The sequence below is a fragment of the Petaurus breviceps genome, unplaced genomic scaffold (genome assembly GCF_028583685.1).
Source record: "Petaurus breviceps papuanus isolate PSGF00001 unplaced genomic scaffold, PetGlider_PUasm1.0 90792, whole genome shotgun sequence".
Lineage (NCBI taxonomy): Eukaryota > Metazoa > Chordata > Mammalia > Diprotodontia > Petauridae > Petaurus > Petaurus breviceps.
In genome coordinates this window covers 19,600,327-19,625,920 of record NW_027187347.1, presented here as the reverse complement: position 1 = coordinate 19,625,920, position 25,594 = coordinate 19,600,327, and the positions used below count along the sequence as shown (strand labels likewise).

General features: G+C 37.4%; 1 protein-coding gene across 2 annotated transcripts in view; it reads right to left on the bottom strand.

Moving 5' to 3' along the window:
- The window catches only part of STXBP5L (syntaxin binding protein 5L), a 423,473-nt gene that overhangs the window by 355,433 nt on the left and 42,446 nt on the right, over positions 1 to 25,594 (bottom strand). The gene's annotated exons all lie outside the window — the stretch shown is intronic.

The window sequence follows — 25,594 nt, the reverse complement described above, 5'->3', positions numbered from 1 at the left end:
ACACACACACACACACACACACACACACACACACACACACACACACAAAATACTAGCTGTGTGTGACCTTGGGCAAGTTACTTAACCCCAGTTGCCCTACCTTACCTTCCCCCTCCAAAAAACAAAACAAACAAATAGACAGATTTGGGCAAGTTTGTTTGTGGAAAGGAACAGAATCACCAGAGAATTGGGAGAGAAATTCTAAGAAAGCAGACCTTCAGAAAAAAAAAAAAATTCTTGGAGAAAAATACAATCTGAGAGGACTAAAGAAGAAGAAACCCTCAGAGAAAAGTACCACTGAAGGCAAAGATGGCCAAAATGTCTTGTTTCCCAGCAACTAACTTACAGTAGCACACTGGTAATTGTTAACCAGCTCTCCCAAAAATGCATGACTTGCTTTTTAAGCTTAATCTGCATTATTAAAATTTTCTCCATCACGTTATTAAGTCTAGATAATCAACAAAATAACAAATCAAGCCCTAATTTGTAGCATTTGCTGATTTCTAAGATGTAAATGCTTACACTGAAAATTTAACAATCAGTTCTCATGAGCCAGTATGATCTGGCTCCAGCATACCTCTGCTTACATATTGCTATTATTAGGACTTTGAGGCTGATAGCCGGAAAGTCCCAGTAACTAGAAATTTTTTTCACTACAGGATAATTGCATGTTGCCTACGTGTAGCATGCCTGAGAAAAAAGTAAATTTTGGTCACTTCCCCTCGGATGGGGGTAAATCACTTCACACAAGGAAATCCTACTTTGAGGAGTGAGAGAACAAAAGTGGTGGAAGAAAAAGAAGACTGAGGATGAATAAAGAGGAGCAAAGGAACAGGAACTAAGGCAGCTCTTTATTTCTCAAAGAGAGTTAAGTTCAGTCAAGTTCAAACTTCACAGAGTTTCAGAACTGATATGATCCCCTGCTGCCTGAAAACAGCTGAGGTCAGCCAAGCTCAGATGAGTGGATGATTCATTGAAAAGCAGCCAAAGTCAGAGAAGAAAGAGTTGAGAGAAGAGCTTGGAGCTTTCACTGCTCCCCTGTTGAGTTGATCGGAAGAAGACAGGTTTTACATCTGTTGCTGGGAGCTACACCAATTGGAGGAAAAGCATTGTGGCAAGAAGCTGAATGAAGTAAGTAGAATACTCTTGTGCTCAACACAACTAGTGCTGAAACAATTTGCCCTTTACAGACAACTACAGAAGGGATAACTCCTCAAAACCCAGAAAATAGTGCGGATAAAAATAGTTCAAATAGCTTCCAGGCCCAAACAAATTGCTTTTGCTAAAAGAGCATAATAGTGCCCTAGGCCTAGGCCCAAGTCAAGTGGCAGTTCACTGGTACACTGTACCAGTGTACAAGTACAGAATGAAGGATGTATCCAGGCTAGTCTGGGACCCTTCCTAATAATGAGGTTCTAGAAGAAACTCTCCAACTGGAGAAGGGGTTTTCAAGAGCAGTGAAATATTCCAAGTTGGGAAGGCAAAATATTTACAACAGCACTTTTTACTATAGTAAATTACAAAAGCAAGGCAGATGCCCATCAGTCGGGAAATGGCTAAACACATGATGGTAAATTAATATATTAGAATATTACTATAAATTATAATGAACATGATGCATATAGAACAGTAAGGAAAGATTTATATAATGTGATGCAAAATAAAGTAAGCAAGTACACATTCTCAACAATGGCAGTATCTCAAAACTGAGTGTTGCAAATTTTTTACACACAAATTTGATCCCAAAGAAGATGTGTGAAAACACACCTTCCTCCTCTCCTTTGCAAAAGGTTCATGGTATAGAACATTTCACACAATGTCAGACTTTTTTGATGTGAAGATTAGCTTTACTGAATATTTTTTCTTTTTTTTTTTCTTTCTCTCTTTAAAAATAAAACTCCATTATAGGAATGACTCACTGGGGAGGAGAAGGAGGAGAAATAACAGGAATAAATGTAGACAATGTAAAAGCAAAAGATATCAATAATAACCTATTTTTAAAATTTTAGGTATTGACAATATTTGAGGCTGCTAATATCACATACTAGCAGCATCAGGAAACAAGTTTTCTGTAGCCTGCTTTGAATCAAGTGGAGATTTTAATGCCAAAATGAGAACAGTCTCATAAGGGCCTAAAGAAAAGTAAAAGAGCAGCAGGGCTTTTCTAGGAAGATTATACTAAGATAAGCTTGGTTTGGGAGTTTCTTGAGTTCTTATCCTTTATACTAACCAGAGATGATAGCTTCTATGGAACTAATGTGCCTTTTAAAAAAAATTTATTTTTTATTTTTTTGCTTTTTTTTGGAAGGGGAATGCAGGAAAATTGGGGTTAAGCTACTTGCCGAAGGTCATACAGCTTGCAAGTGTTAAGTGTCTGAGGTCGAATTTGAACTCAGGTCCTCCTGACTCCAGGGCTGGTCTTCTATTCACTGCACCACCTAGCTACCCCACTAATGTGCCTTCTTAACAAATGAAGGTGCCAGTACCACATTAGCTTCTTTCTCACTTATGCCAACCAGTACTAGCTTTATACTTGATAACAAAATAGAAAGTAATCTACTTACTTTCTAGTACTTATTGCTTTTAACGCAGATACTTCCCCTCCCCCCACAAAATTTGTTAACTGGAACTTAGGGGAAAAGAAAAATATGGTGACCCATCCCATTATATTGTTCTATTGTAAACATCAATTGTATAATTCTTCTTTCCTAGTTTTCACTACCACTCTTTTTCAACTGGTCCCTCATACTAGAAGTAACTCTTTTTTTTTATCTACTCCTGGAAATCCAGTATAATTCCTTTAGACAGTTGGCCAATAAGCATTTAATTAAAGAGAGGAATATTATAAAAATGAAAAAAAAAGCAACCAACCCAGAATGGTTCCCATGGTCCCTACCATTAAAAAAGCATACAATCATAATGTAAAGGCAAAGCAAGGATGATATTTAACGATTCTTTTGTCACCTCTATAGCCTCTATGGGGCCCCATACATTGGAAGGTTAAAGAGGTAGAGCTGGAAGTTACCTTGGAAATCATCTCTTTCAAGTCCCTCACTTGCAGATGAGGAAACTGAGCACAATGAAATGACTTCTCCAAGACTGCTGATGGCAAAGACAGGATTTTAACTCAGTTCTTCAGATGTCGAACTCAACTCTATTTCTACTGCCACTGGAAGTGCTCGTAAATACTTGGCATTCATTCAACTGTAATTCACATTTACATTGTACTTTAAGGATTGCACAGCGTTTTCCTCAAAACAACCTTGTGAGGTTATTTTAAAGATGAGGAAACTGAGGCTTTGAAAGGCTGCATGACCATGATCACATAGCTTGTTAAGTGTCAAAAATAAGATTCTATTCTCTAATTTTTATCTCAACCAAATTAAAAAACATAAGTCAAACTGATGATTTGCCTTTTTTTTAAAAAAAAGTAGTCATTCTTGCTTCTTTTCATTAAAAAAAAAGTCACTAAAGCTCCTACCAATTCTCAGACTTTTCCATTGGAGGCATATTGGGGAGGGGGAGAATGAACAAATATTACTAAATTAATGATGGCAAATACAAGACACAAAAAATAATATATTCATTTACATAGACACAAAGATAATGTCAGTGTCAAGGAAAAAAGTACTTTGAGAAAGAAAATTTGGAACAAAAATCTTGCATTGTTACTACTAGTGAACTGTGGCATTCTAAGATTTGCAGCTACACAGTTTCAAAGAGAGAACATTAGAGTTAAAAAGATAAGTCTTAATGTCAGAAAATATTTATTTAGGGATCATTTAAAGAGCTGGGCAATTTCTCAAATACAAGAAAGTTCATTCTCTTCTTCTTATTCAATTCTAGGAACAATGAGCTGGGTATCTGCCGTGCCTGGCCAAGATATACATACTGCTGGATTGCCTCATGATTGTCCTGCACAATCATGTGCTGCACAACAAAGGCCTGGGCAGTAGCTATTGTTTATCCATTTGTCTTTTCCTGTACCGATTTTTAAGCTAACCTCTTTTAAGTGGTCATGGACTTCAAAGAGGAGGCCTTCTATATTCTGGGCCTTGATGTCATATGGGCAAATGATGAATATGAAGAATTGAGAGAAATGAGGGAAGACTTTATGAACTTATGCAGTAAAGTAAGCAGAATGAAATGACTACAACAATGTAATTTAAAAGATCACTAAAAGGAAGTCAAAGTCTGAGGAAATGAAAAACTAGGAATGGCCCTTGAGAAAAGAGTATGAAACACAGCTATCTCTTAGAAAAGCAAGGAACTGGCAAGAAAGAGTGGTGTATTATACATTGTTAAATATGGTCACTCTGTTGAATATTTTTGTTTAACTTATTCTTTGTTACAAGACAAACTTCAATAAGGGAGAGGGGAAAAAGTATCTGTAGAAATTAGTATGATGCAAAAATGAAAGGTATCAATAAAACTTTTTTAATGCAATAAGTACCCATTCCCTTAATACTCCAGAGTTTGCCAATAAAGTCCTGTTTGGCATTAAAGTATTATTGCCACAGTTTGGATTTATTTGTTGACTTTTGCAGATAAAATCTTGAGAATCTAATTTATAATTTTTTATTGTCCTTTAAAGTAATTTCAACTATTCAATACAAATATCTAGGCCATTTTGTATTGTTAAAGCCTGATGGTCTTTACACACTCTTACCAAAAAGGGAGCTTAAAATCAGTGCCTGTCTTAGGATCAACAATCATACTTTGTCTGAGCTGTTCTGTGAACCTTGCAAAATCTCCTGGGATATTATTGCTAACGTCCTTGCCTGGATCGCACCCTCTGATTGCTCCCATTCACCCGATTTGAACACTGCCAGATCTACATATCTAAACGCGAACTTCATATTTGGCATGTGTCCATGACATCAGGCCACATTAGAACAGACCACACATGAAGTTTGAGTTCAGATATGTTCACAGGTATGTAGAAATGGATAGCAATGTGTACACAAACTGGAGATAAGAGAAACATTAAAAGGTAAACATGAATAAACAATCATAAGATCATAAAGAATTAAAGCCGGACAAACCGCTTACATTCAAATACATGTGATCCCTCAAACATTATCACATGGGGTCACAGAAGGAGTCTAATTAGATAATACCTAGAAGTGGTTTTGTTTCACCTTTATGGCTCTAAGAATGAAAAGGGAGAATAAGAATATACTGTGCGGAGGAGGAGGTGGGAAAAAAGTCTTAGATAAAATTTATCATATAAACAGGGTGCACAATTAAATATCTATATAAACAAGAAGAAGGCCGGGGGGTTGGGGTGGCTGACACTTGAACCACACTCTCACTTCAATTGGTCAAAAGTAAGATACACACACACACACACACACACACACACACACACAAGAGCTGAATAAAGAAAAACATTTCACTCAACAGGGAAATAAGAGAGAAAGGGGAGAAGGTGAAATTAGAGAGAGGGAGGATAAATTAAGGGAGGGATTATCCCTAAGAAAAACAAATTCTAAGGATATACAAAAATATTTATAGCTCTTTTTGAGGCAGCAAAGAAAGGTTATATGAGGGAGGACTCACGAATTAGGGAATGGCTGAAAAAGTTATTCTATATAAATGTGATGGAATACTATAACGCTGTAAGAAAGGATGAGATGGTTTCAGAGAACCCTGGGAAAACATATGAACTGATGCAAAGTGAAGTGAATATAACCAATACAACAATTTGTACAATGACAACCATATGGTAAAGACAAATAACTTTGAAAAAATAAGGACTGTGATCTGCATAATAATCAATCATGATTCCAGAGACCTAATGATGAAACATGTAAACTATCTCCTAACTGAGGTGAAGGACTCAAGAGTACAGAATTAAAAAACAACAATTTTTTTGGACCATGACCAAAAATGGAAATTTCTTTCGCTTAACTCTACAAATTTGTAACAGTGATTTTGTTTTTCTCTCACAATCAAACTGGGGATAAGGTGGCATAAGAGGGATAGAAGGAAGATTTTTGCTGATTAAATATATATATATATGTGCATATATATATACACACATATGACCTTTTTTTTAATTTGAGTAATTCAGAAATCTTTGTACTCTCCTTAACAACCCATTTAAATACACTTATCAGGGGGTGGAGCCAAGATGGTGGAGTAGAAGCACAACCTTCCCGCAGCTCTGGCTTCCACCCTCCCCAATCCAAGTAAAAAGAGGACTCTAAACAAACTTTGGAGCTGCAGAACCCACAAAATGACACAGAGAAGCTAACCTCCCACTGAGGACAGCCCGGCAGGAATCCAGTGCAGCCGAGCCCAACCCCACCAAGGCTTTAGCCCCAGGGCAGGCCTGACCAGCTGCCAGCCAGAGGGACTCCAGATCAGCAGCAGCTGTGGCCGTTTCCAGATTTATCCAATATTTTACCCAAAGGGCGAAAAGCCACTGAGACACCTGCACAGCCAGCCAGCTCCGGGTGGCAGCTTCAGCTTCTGGCCTGCAGAGTGTAGGGGGACCAAGCACCAGTCTGAGGGGTAATCGCTCATGCTTTAAACTTGTTGGATCTGGATTGCAGTCTAGGGTGGAGGTCCTAGGGTGTGTGACCAGCTTGCCAGAGTGTGTAGAGACCTCAGAGAGGGCACCCATCTAATACCTCTGGCAGCTGAGAAAACCCCAGCGTTTGGGATGAAAGCTACGCTGTCTGGTGGCAGAGTCCTACTGTGGCAAAAAAGCCCAAAAGTCAAATAATTGAGTGGCAAAATGAGCAGGCAAAGGAAACAAAGCAGACAGAAGATTCCAATATTACATTCCTATTTTGGGGACAAAAAGGAGCAAAGAATGGAACAGGAGGAAAACAGTGAAGTCAGAACTCCTGCACCAAAAGCTTCAAAGGAAAATACAAGATAGTTACAGGCCATAGAGGACCTTAAGAAAGATTTTGAAAACCAAATAAGAGAAGTGGAGGAAAAATTGGGAAGAGAAATGAGAACAATGCAAGAAAATTATGAAATGAGAGTCAACAGCCTGACTGAGGAAAATAATACCTTAAAAAACAGACTGACTCAAATGGCAAAGGAGGCTCAAAAAGGCAATGAGGAGAAGAATGCCTTAAAAAGCTGAATTTGCCTGATGGAAAAAGAATCTCAAAAACTCAATGAGGAGAATCATTGCTTCAGAACTAGATTGGAGCAAATGGAAGCTAATGACTTTATGAGAAATCAAGATGCTGTTAAACAGATCCAAACAAATGAAAGAATAGAAGGCAATGTGAAATATCTCATGGGAAAAACCACTGAGCTGGAAAATAGATCCAGGAGAGATAATTTAAAAATTATTGGACTGCCTGAAAGCCATGACCAAAGTAAGAACCTAGAAATCATCCTCCAGGAAGTTCTCAAAGAAAACTGCCCTGATGTTTTAGTACCAGAGGGCAAAATAGAGGTTGAAAGAATCCACCAATCACCTCCTGAAAAAGATCCCAAAAAGAAAATTCCTAGGAATTTTATAGCCAGGTTCCGGAATTCCCAGATTAAGGAGAGAATATTACAAGCAGCCAGGAAGAAACAATTTGAATATTGTGGAAACACAATCAGGATAACCCAGGATCTGGCAGCTTCTACACTGAGGGATCGAAGGGCTTGGGATATGATATTCCAGAGGTCAAAGGAGCTGGGATTAAAACCAAGAGTCACCTACCCAGCAAAACTGAGCATCATGTTTCAGGGGAAAATATGGTCATTTAATGGAATAGAGGACTTTCAAGCATTCTTGATGAAAAAACCAGAGTTGAATAGAAAATTTGACATTCAGATACAAGAAGCAAGAGAAGCATGAGAAGGTGAACAGGGAAAAGGAATCATAAGAGTTGAACTATTAACATTCCTACATGGAAAAAACAATAATTGTAACTTATGAAACTTTTCTCAGTAGTTGAAGGGATTAGAAATATACATATTTGTCTATATATGAGGGTATATGGGCATATGAACACATATGTGAATGTGTGTATATATGTTTACAGGTATACATAGATAGAGGGCACAGGTCCAATTTAACAGGAAGGAATGATACTTAAAAGGTGAAATTAAGAGGTGAGAGAGGAATATAATGAGAGGAGATGGGGAGAGACAGATTGGGGTAAACTATCTCATACAGAAGAGGCAAGGGAAAATGGTTACAATGGAGGGGAAGAATAGGAAGGCAAAAGGGAATGGGTCAACCTTATTCCCATTGAATTTGGCTTGAGGAGGGAGTGAAAAACACACTAAATAGGGTATCTCACCCTCCAGGAGAACAGGGGGGGAAGGGGATAAGAGGGAGGATGATAGAAGGGAGGGTAGGCTGGGGGGGAGGGAGGTTGGAAGCACTCCCTTTTGAAAATAGATGGGATCAAAGTGGAGAGTAGAGCGGGTGGGAGGTGGGATGGGAGGGAGGGAAGTGTAGTAAGTCTTTTACAATGTATCTACTTTGTTATAGTTTTGCATTAGCAATACATGGGCAACCTATACTGAACTGCATATCTTCCCAGTAGGGGTGGGTGACGGGGAAGTAGGGGAATGAATCTGGAATTGAAAGTTTTGAAATCAAATATTCAAATATGTATATATATATATATATACTATTATTAATACCATCTTACATGTAATTGGGAAATAGGATGTGCAGGCATTGAGGCATAGAGATGCACTGGAAAAGTAGAAAGGGGTATGGGGGAAAATGTGGGAGAGAGCAGATTGGAGGAGGGGATAACCCATGGGACTGCTATTTTGGGGCGGTGGGTGGGGGAGAAATGGGGAGAAAATTTGTAACTCTAAATCTGGCGGAAACGGATGATGTAAAACAGAAGTTAATAAAGCATTAAAAAAATTTTTTTAATTAAAAAAATAAATAAATACATTTATCAGATAACCTGCTAAAAGGGATGAATCATATAATTACTTTATCATAAAGCTCTAGTTCTCTAATGGAAACTGAGGTCTTACATTAACCCCCCAAAAACTGTAAGGTGAGGAAAAAGATTTTCCTCGGTAGTATATAGCCAAAAGCTGTCCACTAAATAAGTGACACCCAGGAACTCACTGTGTTATGACAGATAAACAAAGAATTTAAAAATTTCTCAGGAAGTTTACCATGTCTCTTGAAGTACTTGAAGACTTTCTTTTTTTTAATTAATTAATTTATTTATTTTTAAAAATTAATTTGTTTGTTTCCTTTTAGTTTACAGGATTCAATTCCACAATTCCTTGAGTTTCACATTTTGTTCCTTTCCCTCCCCTCCCCTCCATGGCGGCATATAGTCAAGTATAGGATCTGTAAATACTTTCACATTATACATTAGTCAGGTTATAAGGATGGATTGTACCAGCTGGAATGAAAAATGGTAAAGAGGACATAAAACCAAATAAGAGAAGGAAAAAGATCAGGTATTTTGCTTCCACCTGGATATAAACTTAGTTCTTTCTAGTTCTTTCTCTGGATGCACATTTTTCTCTCCATCATGAGTCTTTTGGGATTGACTTATATCACTGCATTGCTGAGAAGAGTCCAGTCTATCAAAGTTGGTCATCATACATACATTGTGTCTATAATTGTGTACAAATTTCTCCTGGTTCTACTCTTCTCACTCAGCATCAGTTTGTATAAGCCTCTAATATGAAGACCATCTGCTCTTCATTTCTTATAGCACAATAGTATTCCATAACATGCATATACCACAACTTGTTCAGCCATTCCCCAATTGATGGGCACCCCCTTAATTTCCAATTCTTTGCTACCACAAAAAGAGCTGCTATAAACATTTTTGTACATATGGGTCTTTCTCCCATTTCTATGATCTCTTTGGGATATAACCCTAGGAGTGGTATTGCTGGATCAAAAAGGTATAGTATGGATATAGCATTAAGTTCCAAGTCAAACTACTAGGCAATCATTTTTAGTCTTTTATCTACAAAATCAACATTTAATATAGACATCCCATCTAGAGTTTTGATCAGTTTTATCATTTCCCCTACTAGATATCTTTAACATTAAATAGCAAATTACAAAATACTAAAACCGAGGATTTGGCCAGTTTACAAGCACTGATACAATGCTTGCCACATTTGAACTCAATTGGACTACACATGGAGAGATGGGATGATAACAATATACCAAAATAGCTTCTCTGTGGTGAGCTCTAAGGACAACTCAAATGTACTGTTCTACCTGTGGATAGATACAAAACAACTTAAATGGACAGAATGGCTGACATATAGCAATTGAAAAAAAAAAGCTGGTTCTTTTCAAATGTGGGTGAAATAAGGTCAAGTTGTAATCAATAATTGGTTGAAAGATGCGGCTCCTGACAAAAAGGGACAATTTTCATATGTCTACACCATGGCAAAACCTACTAGTCACATATCTGCTCCTCAAATACACTGATAAAAGTAAACGCTATTAGTAGCATCACTTTCTAATAAAAAAATAATACTAACAGAATTAATATTCTGTATTGTGTCAGGCCTTGAGAATATGTATTATTAAATATAATGCAATTACTACTTAGTTACCAAAAAAGTGAAGTCCCAGATTTTAAAAATTTACATAATTTGCTAAGCACCATTAAATATTTGTGGAACCTTCACTGTGGTTAACAAGTCAATAATACGGCAGAAATTCATTTGGAAAAGAAATCCATTCATCACATGACTTGCTTATTGTCACTGTCATCTTGTACTGCAATGCATCATGAAGGAATGGAGGAAATCCAACATACTGAATAGAAGTCCATAAAGTATCCAGAGCCAGTTAGAACAGTCAACCCCTAACAAGTCATTTCATAAAGTAACTGTAGGCCATCATTACTCAGCAGCCCCTTCCCCTGCTTCAAGGCTAACTATCAGAATAGATCTGAAGTTGCAGGGAATAATATTAAAGGAACACTGCTACCATGACAATGTTGTCAGGATTAAAGTCAAACTCCAGTGGCTACACAATTGAGCATGAGGTCACTGGGCTGACCTAGTTTCTCTGCCTGTTGCTGGGCTGAGCTGTCATCTCTACCACTGGGGTAAGACATCCATGAAGTTTCTGCCCAGCAGTAGGAATCTGTGGTCCATGTTGGTGGTCATGAGGAGGAATCCCAGAATTGGAGGTAGCTCCAGGTTTGGTTAGCTTCAAGGGTTTAAGGGCTGGTGAAAGGCCACCACCATGTACCCATGCTGGGTTCCAGAGGTTTACCAGCCAGGCCCCAGGACCAGGCCGGGCCAGACAAAGGCTGTGGTCCCATATTTGGGCTACCAATGCCCACCTCCTCCAACTTTGATCCCTGTTCACTTACCATTATATCTAGCCAAGGAGCCATTGCCCTAGAAGTGCTGTCAGGGGAAGAGTGCAGCTCAAGAGACCCTAAGGCAAACCTTGAGGCCAGAGGCTAGCAGGCCAGGGAAGGATGGGACTCAGTTGTGTCACTGGGACCCAGGCACTGCAACTTCTCAGTAGAAGTAAGGCTAGTGCTGTGTGTCCTGGGGCCACAACTTGGTCAGTTCCAAAGCCCAATCATGTATACTAGGCCCATAGATCCATCAGCAATTCTGTCAGCTCCCCTGCCTCCAGTAGTCTTAGGACTGACTAATGTCCATATAGTCCAGCAGCATCTGAGCCCTATGGGTGCTGAGCAGGGGTAACTAGCCAATCTGTCCACTCAATCCCCCTACAGCAGCTCTGAGCCCCAGTCTGTCCTCTCACATCTTTATTAAAACGAAACTATAAACTAACTCTAGTCTTGTGGCACCTTTCACATTCACAAAGCTTACATAGGGGCAGTCACCTGCAACTTTCTTCAGCAGCAGGCAATGTAACTCTGGGAGCCTGGCGATCGAGAGAAGACCTAGGTGCTAGACATATCTGCACAACCTTCCCAGTTCTATAACCATTGTTCTTGTTGGAAGAGACAAAACAAATGACTAATTCTGTCTTTTCTCTATCATTACCACTATAGCCATGACAATTCCAGCTGTCCATCCACCTGTCGTTCCTTTTTTCTTTCCTCTTCCTCTCCCTTCCTTTCTCTCCTCCCTCTGTCTATATAGGGAATCATACCCTTCCCAAAGGAATATAAATTTTCATCACTGAAACCTCACAAGCTATCTTGGGGTTTAAGACTAGCTTTTTTACCCCTTTTCTCTATTTATTCTATCATTAAAAAACTGGTACAATGAACTCTTTTCTTGAAATTCAGCATTGGAAACTCAGATTTTGATAAAGCCCATTAGGATTCAAATGGAGCTACATGACCATGCCTCAAACCCAAATCACCCTGACTCTCACTGACTGGCCAATAATAGGTCCCAGCCCAAGCCTCACTTGGCCACTGTTTGGGTTTTGGTGGTTCAGAGTGACTGTAAATAGATATTACTTCTGTTTTGGCCAGAAGTCTTGAGGATTTCCTAGATTTTTGTTTGTTTGTTTGTTTTTAGTAGGTAAAGGAGGCCATTTTAGCCTCATTTACCTGAGAAAGAACAAGGCCAAGATCTCTCACTGCTTCTGGGGCCATCTCCAGTTGTCCTGATCTACATGTTGCCACTGGACCCAGATGACACTGGAGGAGACAGCAAGGATGTTGATGTTGCACAGTCCTGCCTCACTTAAATCTAATTCACTTGCAAGTCAAGACCTTACATTTCTGATATCATTGGCTCTCTTAAAGAATGAAGGACAGACAACACCACCATTAGACTTGCGCAGTGGTCTCATCCCTCCCATGTTTTTCTTGTTTTGAAGCAGAGTTTTAAAGCCCCACCCCACCCTTTTTTGGTTCTTCACCAATTTACATGTGATCCTTAGTTAATTCTAGCTTTCAGACTTCTTGACATTAGACCTATGGTTTTGTGCCAATCTTCTGTATTCTTCCTTGACTATATGTCCTCCTTTCCATCTTTAATATCTGTTCTTTTAAAGTTTGAGCCCTTTAGAAAACTTCTTTTGAATCCACACATTCTTACTTAGATGTTTTGTACTTTTATCGCTAACTGGGACTATTCAAGATTGCAGTTCAATTTCATTTTTCAGATCCTCCCATCCCTACCAGATATATCCTTTTTTAGAATCTCTGGCATGAGAACTAATTTATTTTTCTTTCAACTTTTGAAAAACAGCTTTCCTGAAATTCAGGTTGTCTGACTACACAATGCTTTTTTTCTTACCCTACTATCTGGAGCTTCATGCTAACATCCTCACTTACTTCTGGCTTCTTGTTTTTCAGAATTAAGTTTGGAATAAGTGTTTCCCTTATTTGGACTAATATTTATATATTTAAAAATTTAAACAATAATTCTAAAAGTTTCACCAAAATTATAATAGATATAAAATTTAAATAATTTTTGTATTATTTACATTTGTGACTTTCACTTCCACATATGGTTCTCTTTCTAAATTCTGTGAAATTAGGAAAGGACTATAACAGAGTATTAGAGAAAGGGATGAAGTCAGAAGATAAATTGGGATGAGGTATAGTGATATTCATGTCCCTCAGTCAACAAATATGGAGTGTTCTGCGCTAATCTCAGTAAATGATGAGACAAACGGTGGCAAAGGCAGGGGAGCAACATCCTCCAGGAGCTAGTTTTTAAAAAACAAAAGATCATGCATCTTCTCTGGTTGTCCCTGCTTAAGCCCAAAAGGAGAAGGAATGCTGGTATCATTGGCTAAAGATCCAGTTTCTGGGCTGGAATGTTTTCTCTAACTCTTGAGGCTTCTCTCTCATGAGATTTCTCAATGTATTAGGGAAAATGCAGAAAACTCCTAGTCTTCCCCCAATTCTGTAATAATTGAAGATTGGAAATTTTTGTCTGTAGAAGGTAATTCCCCCTACTGACACAAATCACACCTATCTATCACATTTTAAATGGTTTTCAGGGGTTGCTATGGTATACACAAAAGTAGAGAAGGAAGAGGATAAGAGAAGAGGGCAGGAACTGATAGAACGGAGGGGGGATGGAGGGAGGTAAAAGTCAAAAGCAATTTTTTTTTTAAGAATGGACAGGGTGAAAGGAGAGAAAGAGTAGGATAAACTGGGGAAAATAGGATGGAGGGAAATAGTAATCATAGTAATCATAACTGAAAAAAACTTAAAGCAAATATCTCTGATAAAGACTTCATTTCCCAAATATATAGAGAAGTGAGTCAAATTTATAGAAATAAGAGTCATTCCCCAGTTGATAAATGATCATAGGATATCAACAGTTTTCAGACAGAGTAATCAAAACTATCTATAATCATATAAAAAATGCTCTAAATCACTATATATTAGAAGAATGTATAAAACAACTCTGAGCTACCACTCCACAGCTGTCAAATTGATAATATGACGAAAAAGGAAAATGACAAGTGTTGAAGAGGACGTGGGAAAAATTGAGGTGCTAATACCTATTGGTGAAGTATTATACTGTATAACAATTTGGAGCTATGATCAAAGGTCTATAAAACCATGCATACCCTTTGACCAAGTAATACCACTATTGGATCTGTATCCCAAAGAGGTAAAAAAAAAAACCTATAAGGAAAACTACCTCTATGTACAAAAATAATTATAACAGCTCTTTTAGTGGTGGCAAAGGACTGGAAATTGAGGGAATGTCCATCAATTGGGCAATGGTTGAACAAGTTTTGATGATTGTGAACATTGTGTGATGTGAACATTATATGAACATAATATGAACATTATGTTAAGTGAACATAAGTTGTGAACATGATTGTGAAAGAATGTTATTGTGCTATAAGAAATGACAAGCAGGATGCTTTCAGAAAAAACTGGAAAGACTAACATGAACTAATTCAAAGTCAAATGAGCAAAACCAGGAGAATGTTGTATACAGGAATAGCAATATTGTATGATGATCAACTGTGAATGACTTAGCTGTTCTCAGCAATACAGTCATCCAAGACAATTCCAAAGGACTTATGATGAAAATTGCTATCCATCTCCAGAGAAAGAACTGATGGAGTCTGAATGTAGATCAAATCATACTTTTTTTTTACTTTTGGTTCTTTTTTGTGTCTGTGTTTTCTTTTACAACATGACCAACGTGGAAATATGTTTTGCATGATTGCACACGTATAAGCTATATCAAACTGCTTGCCTTCTCAATGGGGCAGGTGGGGAGAGGAAAAAGAGGGAGCAAAGGAGAGAGTGTGGAATTCAAATTTTTAAAAATAATGTTAAAAATGTTTTTACATGCAATTGGGGAAAAATATTTTTAAAAAAAAGGGTTATTATGGTATAAAAATTCTTCGCCCTTTAATCAACCTGGCAGTACACCACTTCAAACTTAGCTACATGATCCTTGGACAAAACACATGTAGTCTATCATCTAGCTCACTAAGTTCTTCCACTAAATAATATGTTACTAATATAATGGATATTATATTAATATAATTTTGGACTTTAAACTAAATATGTGATTCACTCTTGTAGGGCAGTGGTGTCTATCTCAAATAGAAACAGGCTGCTAAACCATACATAAGGATAAGCTACATAGTGACTTGGGAAACCACATAACAACTTCATCTAGGTATTTTTATTTATTTTGTTAACTATTTCCCAGTTATGTTTTAATCGAGCTCTGGTGCACTGAGGAATATGACTGTTTCACACCTCTGGTGTAAGGAACTCCCAATACCAGTGAAAATTAGCAACTGCTCTGCAATTTACAATCTTAGAGCAATGCTCCCAGAGGCTTGACTTTAACTGAAGTCCTCCTGACTCCAGGGTCAACTCTCAATAATGTTTTTCACTAATAATATAATAACATTAGTGATATTGAGGATATAGAGATTCCATAAAAAAAGAATCCCATGTATACTTTGTTTTAGGTTTTTTTTTATGGCTCTTTTATGGCGGGGGGAAAGCAGGGCAATTGGGATTAAGTGATTTGCCCAAGGTAACATGGCTAGTAAGTGTTAAGTGTCCGAGGTCAGATTTGAACTCAGGTCCTCCTGGACTCCAGAGCCTGTGCTCTATTCACTGTACACCTAGCTGCCCCTCCCATGTATACTTTGAAAGTTGTTACCTGAATGTCCCTGAAATCAGTGAAAACTCTGGACCAAATCTTTGTGTTTCTCTGAAGAATGAAAGAAACAAGCTGGCCCTCCCTCTACCTATAACCACTAAGGATATTTAGTAGTTATCAAATATTGACTAGGAATTCTTAGTGAGTAGAAAAAACCAAAAGGGTTAGGACAACTCTAGACCACTCAAGTTATGTATAGTCTTAGACTACCCTAAGATCAATGTTTCATGTAGAAACAACTAATATATTAATGATTAGATGTAATTATCATTATATTTCTTCACTACTGTTAAATTTTACTTATAAGATTGAACTTATAAAATATTTCTGAAAATGCTTTATCATATAATTTGAATATTCATTATATATAATTTGCTAGCATACAAAGTAAGTTGAAATAGTCTCCACTAGGTTGTAATTTATCTGTCTTGAGCAACAGATCAAGATAGATTATATTATATATGTACACATATATACATATACACATGTATGTATGTATGCATGCATGCATGCATATAATGTAATCCCTGTCTTGGGGCTATATTTCCATTTTCCAATTTTTCAATGTTTATTTCTCAGTGTAGTAGATATTATAGTAATAGTCCCTGCAATTCCATTAAAAATTACACACAGTGTTTTGAATTTCATTTTTAGCTGTAGCAACAAAATCCCAGACAATTTATAAGAACCAATGTTGTTTGCTTACACAATGTGATGGGCTTCCTTATTACTGCTCTCCAATGCAATTTATTATTTGATTTATGTCCTTTCAAAGTATGTGACATATCTAAAAATATGTGCATTTTAGAGACTATCGTACCAAGTTTCTTAGCACTATATATATGCAAATAGATTTTCTTTCTATTTCTAGGTACAAATTATGTTTTAGAATTCTGTTAACATTTTTCAAAGAATTTCATTTTCCTACTTACCCTTAAGGCCCAGTTCAATTCCCATAGTCTCAATGAAATTTTGACTATTCCAGCCCATACTGATTTCTCCCATCTTTAAACTATTTTGCCTATGCCAGAGGTGTCAAAATCACTGCCACAAAACAACCACTTAAACCAGTTCAAAATGCAATTGGGAAACAGTTAACAAAATAAATACAAATACAATGTAGATAATATTAATTTGTAGGTTTTTAAGTTAATATGCAACCCCAGAGTGCATTTATACTTTAATTCAACACCACTGGCCTGCACAAAACCAGTACCATATCATGCAACACTAAATTATTAACTACTCATTTCATGTATATTCATTTGGTCTCTTCAGCTAAGTTCCTTAAAGGGAAGAATCGTGTCTCATTCTGCACCTTTCTAAAGGGTAACATAGTAAACATGCAAATGGTTGATAAAGAATTGTTTTAAAAGTATAATGAACAGGATGCTTTCAGAAAAAACTGGAAAGACTCATATGAATCGATGCAAAATGAAGTGAACAGAACCAGGAGAACATTGTACATAGTAACAACAATACTACAAAATGATCAATAGTAAATGATTTAGCTAATCTCAGCAATATGATGATCCAAGGTAATTCCAAGGGAGTGGTAACTGGAAAATGCTATCCACATCCAGAGAAAGAACTGATGAAATCTAAATGCAGATTAAACCATAATTTTCTTTTTTACTTTCTTCATTATTCTCAGGTTTTGGTTGGCTTATTTATTGTCTGTGTTTTCTTTTACAACATGGCTAACGTGGAAGTGTTTTTCATGACTGTTCATGTGTAATCTATATGAAATCGTCATCTTAAGGATGGGGTAGGGCAAAGAGGGAGAGAATTTTAAACTCAATTTAAAAAAAAAATAAATGTTAAAAATTGATTTTACATATAACTGAAAAAATAACTTTTTAAAAGTTTGTAAATGTGATTTGTTGCTTATTGAAATATTTTCTTCACAATCCCTAATCCATATTTTAGGTAAGATAGGTGATTTTATTAAAGTGTTACATAAATCCTGAGATAAGGCCTTTTATCTAAAGTAATCTGACAATAATTGTAAACATATAGTACATAATACTTGGGAATTTTTTTTCTCTTATAACAGCAAAAAAAACATTTGAAATAGAAAATATTTACACTTTACAATCATTCTCATCCTTTTTCTTTAAAGTACTTAAGCTATTTATGATATACCATAGATCCATATGCAATAACTGATTTGGAAAAGCCTTTTGAATCCATGGAAATGAACCTATTACCTCTCCCCACCCCTTTCCCTGAAATAATGCTCTTTTACACCATGTTCAACAAGTGGTCCTCTAACCTTTGCCTCAAGATCTCAAGGGAACAGAAATCGACAGTCTCTCAGAATAGCCCACTCCACTTCGGGAAAGCTATAATATTTTGTTTTGTTTTGTTTAAACAAGCTTTATCTTCTATGAAATCTAAATCTGTCCCCTGACAACTTTTATTCATTGCTCCAACTCAATCAATAAATATTTATTAAGTGACTCCTTGTTCTAGGAATGAAACTAAGTACAAGGGATACAAATATGAAAAAGAAACAGCCCCTGCCCTCAAGGAACTTGAATAATTGAAAAATTCCTCAAGGAATCTAATGGAGGAGGAACAATACTAATGTGAGGGATAATTTGCAGTGAAGTTTCCCTATTCTGAAAAATCAAATCTAGAGTGGCTTCAGCATCCACTGTAGGCCTAAGTTTAGAGGTCACCTGACCTTGAAGGAATCTGGGACTTGGAGCAATGGAGACCATCCCCAGGGCCACCTCAGCATGAGATATGCCAAATAAGGATGGAAGTGCTTTTTTCGTTGAGCTATCTACTGTTTCCTTGTTCCAGTACTTGAGGTAGATTGCTGAGTTTAGATCGTACACCTAGCTTCCAGCCAATGGAAGAAAAGGGTCAGGAGGGGGGTGGAGGAGAATTCCGCATTAGGGCTTTGTAACTTCACCATTTCCTTTTGTAAATTGCTTCTCCTCCCTGACCATTTGTCAGGAGGATGGCCCTTTCTCAAGATCGTAAATAAACCATTCTTTTCTGCTTCCTACCTTGAGAAACCTCTGAGTATTATTTGGGTAAGGATTTCTGTTGTTCACAGTTTTGGGGTGCACACACAAAGAAGGAAGCTGAAAGGGGGAGGGGAAAAGTAGAGGGGGAAGAGAAAGTATTGTGGGAAGCATGACAGAGAAATCCAAAAGAGAACAACCAGGTGGGAAATGAAGAGATGCTTGGGTTGTGTACCCTCCTTAAATGGAGTCTTTGGGAAGAATTCTTTGCTCTAGCCCTCCACTCAGAGGTACAAAAGATACTGAGGGTATTGATGAGATATAAGTACTAAAGCTCAGGCAGTTTTACAGGATGACAAGTTTCTTGGCGATGAAATTTCCTGGGACCATGGTGGAATCCAGTCCAAGGACTATGGCTGGTAGGCAACTCACTCTAAAGCAAAACAAGTCTAATAATTCTTCTTTCACCTCACAGTCCTACAAATACTTAGATTGCTATCTTATCCCCTTTAAGACTTCTCTGGGTTAAACATTCCTAATTCCTTCAGACCATCCACACATTGCATGAACTTTACTATCCTGGCTGTTCCCTAGAACTCTTCAGTTTATCAGTGTCCTTCCCAGAACATGGCTAAAAAGATGCAGAGCACGTCATACCACTTCTTTGGTTCTGTTTTTTTCTTTTTGGAGGGAGGAAGGCAGGGCAATTGGAGTTAAGTGACTTGCCCAAGGTCACATAGCTACTAAGTGTTAAGTGTCTGAGGCCAAATTTGAACTCAGGTCCTCCTGACTCCAGGGCCAGTGCTCTATTCACTGCACCACCTAGCCACACCCACTTCTTTGGTTCTTTAGTCTTAGATTCTTACTATCATCTCTTTATTCCTACACCCTGGACCTCTTTTAATGTTAAGCTAAGATTACTATGACAAAAGAAAAGGAAAAAAATTAACCATGTCATTTAAGATTTTTAATATACATAATTATGTTTTGGGTCTGAGTAACTTGAGTCATGATGTATACTGTTTTGTATGTGAGTATATAAATGCAAACAAATATATTTTCAAATCTGCATCACAGAGCAAATTTTCTATTGATTTTATGTCTTTACTACCCTATTAAAGTCTAAAACACTTGAAGGCAGTGACTGTGCCTGTTATTCAGGCTGAAAGCAAGGTTCGGGAATTTAGAAACTACATAGTATCTTCCTGGTAGTGTTTCTTCATCCATCCAAACCCTCTCAGTATCTGTAGCTGCTTTAAGTTACCTTTTTCTCCTAACCAGGCCCCCAGAGGAAGTGTTGGCATACGGCCTCCTCCAGTGGCCAGAGCTCTGTTCCTTTCTCTTTAGCTGTGGCCTGGTCTTTCAGCAGAAGAGAATCCTCATGGTGTCCCAAGGCTTGCTTCCTTCCAATAAAATTAAATCCCAGGAGAACCTATTCCTCCCTTGACACCACCGTGTTCTCTAGGGGATAATCACTAGTTATGGCTCTTTTGTTAGTCAATATGTGCCCCCAGAACCCTAGAAGAACTCAAAACTTAGCTTGCTTCTCAACATTACAACACATACAGTGAGTATCCATACCATGATAGTCAACAAAACAGTTTACTACTTAAACTAGATTTTTTAAAAATTGCCCAAGAATCTTAATATTAAAATGATCATAATATTCTACAGAAAAATCTCTTCAAAACAGGAGCAATCAAGTTCAAAGTAAACACCCACATAGAAAATGAGTTAAAAACCTTCTATCTTTTAACTACATATACACATGCTTTTGAATTTTACTTGTAATATTGAACCTTAAGTTATAAAAATTTCACCCGTTATCATGCCTTTACCCTAAAAGATGTGTGAAAGACAGTGCCAAAAGATGCACCAAAGACAGACAAACATCAAATATATTCCTATACAAATCACATCCAACATTTCTTTTCTTCAACCAAATCTTGTTACCTGTTCCCTTTCTGTCACATGTTAAATATGTTTTCTGCCTTCACTGGAGCCTCCATGACTTAACCCTGATCATATCATTCAGATGATTAGTTTACTTGAGGCTGTCCAGCTTAGATTCCATCTGATCAGCTGCCCTCACTACCATATTATTACTTAACCTCCTTTGACCTTCTTACTCAATCCCTATTCCTAAATCACTGTCAGATCTTTATGTTATTGTTTCTTGGCCACAGAGAAGGAGCAGAACCAAGACAAGTGGCCCAATATAAATTCATGCTACTCACATCCCCTTTGACCTGTGCTACACTGCTCACTAATCCTTTTATCCATCTCTTACTGACTTCCCACAACAGCTGATCCAGATCTTCTTCTCTCTTCCAGTGTGGATATAATCTTATTACTGACAAGATCAAGACCATCTGGCATGAGTTCCTTAATCTATCCTGGTCTTGACCTCAAAATACCTGTCTTTATATCTATCCTCTCATTTTTCTCTCTCAAATTGGGAGTTATCCCTCCTCTCCTCTAAAGATTATGCCTCCATATTTGCACCTCTTTCCACAACATTCATTCACTTTTAAAAACTCTCTAATCAGGCTTCTATTCCCACCATTTTACTGTTCTCTAGAAAACCACAAATGATCTTTTCCCCAAATTCAGTGGCTTGTTCTTTTTCATCTTTCTAGTCCTTACTCTCTGACCCCTCTGTAGCATTTGACACCATCAAACATGCTCAAAATTTTCTCTTCTATTTTATATCTTACTGAACCACATATTCTTTCTCCTTCACGGGCCTCTAACCACAGGTGTCCTTGGTTGGCTTTTTAGCACTCTATACCCTCTTCCTTGGAGAGAGAGCTTCACCTTTACACTTCTGACTCCCTAGGTCACAATTCCAGCTCAGACCTCTCTCTCACCCAAGATTTAGTCTAAACTTTCCACCTTCTACTTGAAATGCTGAACATCCCAGCACCTCATGCTGTTTCTCCCCTCATTCACACCCTTAACCTTACCCATTTTCTGGGGAAGTTCCATTTCCTCCATTAAGTTTTTTCTAGTTATCCTGCTCCTTTCCTTCTCTGACCTTCCTCCTATTATGGCTGCTGTAATAGGTCATTTCAGCTCCTGGCTCTATGTCACCTAACAACATAATGTAAATAGTAGTGTTAAATGACTATTCAATTGAATAGATGATAGAACCCCTTCTGGGTATATGCCCACATCTTTTTCTTAGAGGAGGATTTCTTAACCAGGAATCTGTGAATAGATTTTAGGGGGTTCATGTATTTACATATGAAAAATTACAACTGTTTCAATGTAACTGGTTTCTTTTGTAAACTTATACATTTTAATGTATGTGTCTAAAAATGTTGTTCTATGAAGGAGACCAAGGCTTCACCAGATTGCCAAAAAGTTTAAGAAGAACTCCTGTCTTAGAGGATAGCTCTGTCACCTCAGGTTGGTTCCCTCCCTCTTTTCTTAAAAAATCCCCCCAGTCCAAAACTAAAATTTGAACTGTTTGGTTGTATCAATTCTAGAATAAAAGATAGCTAGGACTTTATTTAAGGTTACCACTAATTCAGTTTTCAAGGGGAAAAATATAACCACTTGTCTTCTTTTTGGCCATCAATACCAAACTGCTAGTTTCTACAATTAAGAAATTAATTGGAAACTTTTGCAAAGGTGGCAACTGTTAGAGGAAAGACCAACTTGCTGTAGAGGTCACACTTATATCTCTAAATGCACAAATACTTTTATGGAGCTCCTTATCCAATATAATCTCTGATAAAAATTAACATCCATAACATCATACATTATTCAAGATCCTCAGAAAAAGTCTCTTTCTAGGCTGTAAGCTCGGGAGTTATTCATCTTCTTTCTGTCAGCTTCCCTAGACATCTCAACATACATATTTTGTCCTGATTGTTTTTATTCAATTATCGATTTCTTCTTTAATTTGACTTTTTAGCATACATAATATCAACCCCATTTCAAAATATTTCACAACATGAAATCTGTTTACATCACAAAACTAACATAATGGGAAAAGAGAAAATAAAAGATGAGTAACTGTTCAAAATGCACCTTACTCATTTTCTTATGCCTGCATATTCAGGTCCATCTCACTTTAGAGAATGAATTAACTAGAGAAAAGCTTGTGTATCCAATGAAGCAAATTTCTGTGAGATGAATCAAATTTGTATATTCTGTTATGTTCTAAAAATGTAGATAAACTTCTAGAGAAAAGATTTAGCCCTGCAAAGTAATTTTTTAAAATTTATACAATTAAAAGCCCACATTTGACCAAAAAAAATTAAATTTTTTTTTCATAATACATTGTATAGGCAGTGTGGTATGGAGGGAAAAGCACTCCTAATTCCTAGCCATAGGTTATGGTCCTGGCTTTGTCCCTGATTAGCGACCTTGAACAAAGGTCACATTATAAAATCACAGAATTTTAGAACTTAGAGATCATATTCTGTTCCCCTTATTTTACAGATGAAAAAGCAGGGATCTGAGCTTCAGTACCTTCATCTGTAAAACAAAGAGGTTAGAGACAGTGATCTCTCCCCCTCAGGGTCTAACATGCTATGATTCTTTACAGTACTAAATATAAAGTGCAATATACAAATACTGCACTGGAAACTTTCCATCAGGACAAGCTCCTAATGAGAGAAAAATATTTTCATCTATACTTCTCTATCTCAAGAAGTTGTTTTCCTTTTTAAGATTCCAAGTTTACAAAACTGAACAACTTGTGGTTAATATTTTCTTTCCCAATTGAAAAGGGCTAAATGTTTATTCATCAAAGGCTAGTTTAGGCTGTTGGCACATAAAAGAACGCTTGCTGTGGATTTAGCCTTACCCCCTGTGAGTTACAGACCTGCATTACAAAAGAGCCCTTGTGTTTACCATTGTCAACACAATGAAGTACTGATTCACCACAGTAAATGTGGAAACAATCTCCTTGGGCCTCAGTTTCCTAATTCAATTCAATAAAAATAGACACTGTTCAAAAAAGAGGCAAAAGATAATCCCTTCCCTCAAGAAGTTTATAGCCTAAAGATGGAAACAACATGCAAAGAAACATATGCAAAGCGAGCTATATATAGGATAAATAGGAAATAATTGACAGAGGGAAGGCAAATTAAGAGGGTTTCCTGTAGAAGGTGGGATTTTAGTTGGGACTTAAAGGAAGCCAGGGAAGTCAGCAGTTAGAGTGCAGGAGAAAGAGGCAAACATGAAGGACCACCAGAGAAAATGCCCTGAGCTGAGAGATGGTTGTGTCTTATTCATAGAAGAGTTCAGGAGGCCATTATCACTGGATCAAAGAATATGGGTTTGGGAGTAAGGAGTAAGAAGACAGGAAACATAGGAGTGGGTTAAATTTATGTAGGGCTTTGACTGCCAAACAGAGTATTTTATACTTACTTCTAGAGGCAAGAGGGAGCCAGCACAGTTTATTGAGTAGTAGGTGACATGATCAGACCTGCACTTTAGTAAAATCACTTTAGTGGCTGAATGTAGAAAGAATTGAAATGGGGAAAAACTTGAGTCAGGCAGACCCACCAACTGGCTTTTGTAGTAATCAAGGCATGAGGTGATAAGGGCCTGTCCTAAAGTGGTGGCAGTGTCAGAGGAGAAAGTTGGAAGAGAAAGTCCACCAGGGTCTCTTTCAGTTCTAAGTCCTAAGATTCTAAAAGTCAGCCAAAGTAGTCTTACTGACATGACCAGAATTTATGAAATACAGAATCACAATTTGAGGAAGGGACCTCAGTAACAAAATAAATCTCTATCATAAGATAACCAAAAAAGCTGTCATCCAGTCTCTGATTGAAGAATCCATGGAGCAGGAATCCACCACTTCTCAAGACAACACATTCTATTTTTGGACAGCTCTAATTATTAGGAAGCTTTTTGTGATATCAAACCTATATTGGACTCTGTAGCTTCTACTTAGTTGTTCTTGTTCTCCCTTCTCTCTCCAAATGGGTCAAATCTAATCCTTCTCCACGTGACAACTCTTCAAATATTTTAAGACAGTTATCCTCTTTGCCCTGAATACTCTCTTTTCCAAGCCAAACATGCCCAAGGCCTTCAACTGATTTAAGTCAACATGGTCAATGAAGTTATGAACACCAATATAGACTAGACTAATATAGGTCTCATTCGGAAGTGAGAGAAAGAGCAGGAATATGGGAGACTTGAAACAAGATTTAGTGTTAACAAGAGGCTTATGTGGTGAAGACGAATATCTGACATAGAATTCATGTTAAATTTAAAATATCAAAAGGAGTTTGTGTTGGACAATAGGAAAAGAAGGGTGGCTTATTTTACTCCTACAAACTGTAGCAGCAAGCACCCCAAGTATCCTCAGGGTTTGCAGCTACCACAGGTTCTTGGATCTGCTTTGTTAAAGGAAAGCAACTCAAAATGGGTTAACAAGCTTACTTTTTAATCAGTCAGACATATATCATTTACTTTGTTCAGGAGAAAAGGTCAGCACCCTGAACCTCAAAGTATACAGGCATAATTATCAAGACAGAAACATCAAGTAGACAGATTTCCAAACTGTCCAACCATTACATCCATACCCAGTCAACATCTGGGTTTCCACATTCTGGGTTTTT